The sequence below is a fragment of the Onychomys torridus genome, chromosome X, assembly GCF_903995425.1.
Source record: "Onychomys torridus chromosome X, mOncTor1.1, whole genome shotgun sequence".
Lineage (NCBI taxonomy): Eukaryota > Metazoa > Chordata > Mammalia > Rodentia > Cricetidae > Onychomys > Onychomys torridus.
The window spans coordinates 3,086,022-3,090,704 of record NC_050466.1 but is presented as its reverse complement, the minus strand read 5'-3'; the positions used below and the strand labels follow the sequence as shown (position 1 = coordinate 3,090,704).

General features: G+C 40.1%; 1 pseudogene; it reads right to left on the bottom strand.

The window, feature by feature from the left end:
• Positions 1–218: 218 nt before the first annotated feature.
• LOC118573954 lies at positions 219–4,683 on the bottom strand (annotated as a pseudogene).

Genomic DNA, 4,683 nt, shown 5'->3' with positions numbered 1-4,683 from the left:
TCTTAAAGTTCACATATGTGTACTGTATTCACATCATCCCCCCACTGCTCCTTCCGTGCCCTCCACTCCCTCTCAAATTCATGGCTTCTTTTCCCTTGATTGTCATTGTTTTACACACTCACACATGCACACACATAAACCCAACCTGCTAAATCAGTTTATTGTTTTTATTTCCTTGTATGTACTTTTGCAGGGAGTGCCCTCCTGGTATGGAATAATCAGTTAGGGGTCATCCTGAGGGAAACTGCAATTTCCCCTATGAGATTTTCCCGTCCATATCGACACGCCAGCTGGAGCAAAGATCAATGAATGGACATGTGTTTCAACAGAGAACATTGGAGACAAACTCAGAGGTCCTCAAAGCAAAGAAGTACAGTAAGAAAACAAGTATAACTAAAGCACTTCCATTTCCTTGGCATTAAAAATGATGCTATTGAGGAAAACATCCAACATCAACTTCTGACCTCCACACATCCATGTACACACACGTGCACACAAATACCTGCATACATATGTACATATTGGATGTTTTCCTCAATTGCACTCACTCTTGTGTTTGGAGACAGAGTCTCTCTGATCCTAGAGCTCGTCAGTTGGCTAAGCTGCCTGGTGTGAATGCTCCAGGGATCTGCCCTTTTTCTCCCCATCCCACCCAGTGCTCGCTCAGTTACACACCCTCGTTGCATACCCAGTGTCTATGTGGGTGCAGAAAATCCAAACTCAGGTCCTCATGCCTAAGTGGCAAACATTTTTACCAATTGAGCTATCTTCCACGCCCAAGATTTTATGTGGAAATGTTTTTATTTCTCTTGGATTATACTGACAATTAGGATTATTGAGCATTTTGTAACTTTATGTTTAACATTGGGAGGAAATGCCAAGCTACCTTTAGAAGTGAGAACATCATTTTATTTTCCCATGGGCAATGCAGGAGGGGTTCATTGCTTTTTCTCTTCTAGTCACAGTTATTTTTGCCTTTTCTCTGTAGCCATTATAATAGCTACATAGTGGCACATCACTGCAGTTTTAGTGTGAATTTCTGCAATGGCCAGTGAAGTTGTGTACCTTTTTGTGTGGTTTCTGGTCATTTGTATATTTCTTTGGAGCAATATCTATAAATTTTTCCATGTTCTTAAAAATTCACTCACTTAGTCAAATTTCTGTAAGATTTTTATGTTCTGAATAAAATTGTAAACATTTTCAATTACATTATATAAAAAATGATGCTATAATCTTAACTTTTAATAAAATGCCAACGTATTATGGGAAAAATGAGAAGGATAATACAGAACAGCTAAATGTGTTGGAATTTTTTTTAATAATAAAATTTTTTATTTAGGTTTGGTCAGTACAAGTGAGATACAGTGGAGTCACAGGGCAATATGCAGTAACAGGACACAAGAGTTCATAAAAACTTAGTAACTATGCACACAGATTTCTTAAACATTCAGTCCCCTAAAGATGAATGCACTAACACTGAAACTACTATAGGACTCCAAGTCTAACTTTTTAGTGATAAAAACTACTGTACTGGGCAAACTTGGCAGTCATAAGCCCACTCTAACAAGTCTGAATGATGCATTGTATATATCAGCATGAGTAAGAATGTCCTTACACATCACAGGTTCTAGATAGACACAGATTTATACAGACATCATCATTATAGATTCCCATTTACAACTTCACATTAACTCATATAAAAATAACTTGACCCTACACAAAATGTTCTTTCAGCAACGTTCAAAGTAACTAACTGTTAGGATGTTCAAAGTGGCACTAAAAAAGGAAAAGAAAAAGAAAGCAAAAAAAAAAAAAAAAAAGGAACCAAACAAAAAACACACCCACAAAAAGGCAAATTGTGACAAAAGTATGCATTAATTTTTGACAGCATCCTCTCCCAAATTAAATGACACTGTAAAAATTTGCTGGAAAAATATTCCCAAACTGAACCTTGTACAGTTACACTTGAGTCCAAGCCATTCTGAATGTGGTGGGAACCCACAGTTCGATTACCTTTCCCACTCACTGCTTTCTCCTCTTGAGGGTCATGGCTGGAGTCTGTGTCATTTGAGTGATGTCTGAGAGAATTTTCCCTGCCCATGGGAGAGTCTACACTTTCATACCCCACATTGAGTGGGTTCATGTAACTACTACCTCCTCTGCCAGTTCTCTCCTCTGAGCTGTTGGAGGCCTTATTACCATTCCCTGAAGAAGAAGGAAAGTCATCCTCAGTTGTGTTCCCCTCCCTGTGAAATCCAGACCTAGACATCTGCTGGCAGGAGGAGCTGCCATTACTTGGTCCATTTGCCAGACGACTGCAGTCTTTGCTTGTGGCCTCTGCCTGATCTACAGGTTCAGAAGATGTAGTCCTGCTGGTACTTGGGGCTGAAGCTTGAGACTGTGGCTGGTGGCACTGCTCCAACTGCTGTCATGTCTCCTTCAACTGTTGCTGAAAAACTAGAATGGTGCTCTGCATACCCTCTACCTCTTCGTCAAGTTGAATGATGAAGTCATTCAGCTCATCCTGACTGCTTTTAAGCTCCTCACTCTTCTTCAAGCTGTGCAGTACTGCCCTGGGACAGCTGCCTTCCAAGCTCTTGATTCTCCTGGATAAGCATTCAGCATTTCACCATTAACTTTTTGCCTGTTTGGAACTGATTTGAAAGATTAAGAGAACTTAAGCCACCCTTGTTAAAACTGCTCTTATACATTGGAACAAGCTGGAATATTTATCTTCTACTCATCTCAGACTCCATTATCACCAAGTGAAAATTCAAACTGGTGACTTACAGATGAAAAAAAAAAAAAAAAACTCACCTCCAGGCTTGGATGGAAGCATGAAGCCTCGTTTATCTAAATGAGCAAGTGAGTCTGCTAGAATCATCACTATACCATTTTCCAATTCACACCAAGTCTCACTGGGCCAGCCCACAGTTCCAACACATTATTTCCACAATCTTATAGCATGAACCTTGTGAGACTGTCCCTCATTATAGTCTACTGCAATATCCTGGGGCCAAATGCCAAGTCTTGTCACCTGGAATAAAGTGTTTTCAACAAGACAGCCTTTTCCTTCACTTTGAAGAGCACAGAATAATTTTTCCAAAGTGTTGATGTGCTCTCCACAGCCCCCAAAGAAAATTATTAAAGAATACAACAAAATTATCAGAATATTCCTTGAATAAAAAAACAACTAATTCAAGGCACATTTAATTTAATATCAAGAATTCGATACAAAAGGCCCAAATACAATGAAGGAACACATCCCCATTTCACACCAACGACAATGCTGTTCAACATGTGCCTGCTGAGTGAGATGAGGGTTTACTGAGTAACAGGAGTCTCTTCACGGCCCATTCCTATACAATCTAGTTGTGAAATGAATACCCAGAATGCTTCAAACACTTTAAACCTGCAGTGTGAGACCACACTTTCACGTTTGTACAGTCCTCCATTAAGGTTATCTACAGTTTCCGCAACCATTCAAAGAACAAACCATTGATAAAAAAAAACACATACGTTTAAGGCTCCATTATGTAATAGAAAGCTCAGAGCTAATAGATACATATATGCACCACTTGTACTGGTAGTTATGACATGATTGTCTCGAAGTTTATTAGAAATTGGTTCTTAGCATGTAAATCCTTTAATGGCAAAATTCTCCTCATTTGAGTTTTGACCCAGTAGTTCAACCATCATGAAGTCCAGAGTCTTATTGGCATAATTGATGTACAGTGTCTCTAAGTCACCATGCTCAAGGGTAAGAGCCATGCACATTCCACTTTTACATTTTACTGGAATTTTACATGTTCAATTCATGATTTAAAACCTGTAGGTTTTCAATCCCCCAAACGGTCTGAAGACACAGTGTGCCACAGACTTAAGACTTCTGTTGTCCCCTCTATTTTCTTCAAACAGAAACATTTCTCAACTGTTCTACATGTTCTAGAAGGGGAATTTTTCCAAGGTGGCCTCTTCTTTGGAATGGTCCGACGGCATCTGGCTCTGAAGCAAGGGGAAGGGGAAGAGAAAAGCTGAAACACAAGGTTCATCTGGTAAGCTTTACATTAACCATTGCAAGCTGGACAGTATAAGAATGTGGCTGTTTGGGCTCAAAAAGTCTGAGTCTTGGTGTGGAACGGGGAGTCCTTGGCTGTCCCACCACAGCTTTCTCGAGGTGGGACTATCAGGGAAGTCTTGACTGGGGAGTATGATTTGTTGACCTATCAGGCATAAACTTCCAGGCACTCAGTTCATTTGGGGCTTGTTCCAGTTTGTCTTTAGTCTGTTCCAGTTCACCTTTCATTTTTAGGAAAAACAAGTTGATCGCTGGGTTGTTTTAGGAAAAACAAGTTGATCACAGTTTGGGTAACACTCGGCTGCTGGACTTGCTTGAGGTACTCGATTTGAGTAGTACTCTCTTGCACCTCCTATTCCTTGGTTGCTAATCATGACAAGAATATTTTCCCTGCGTGCAGATTCCTGCTGTTGCTGCTTGAGTTTTCCTTCAGATTCCCTTAAGCCAGTCACACTGTTTGAATTAAGATCTGTGTACTTTCCCTCCGAAGCTTGAACGTATGCTTCTTATTGTTTCCGTTTTAGAATCAACTCCTCCCGTGCCATAACTTTGAAGTCTGTTTCGCCCAAACGGACCTTTTTAGGAAGAGGTTCTTTGTTGGTCAT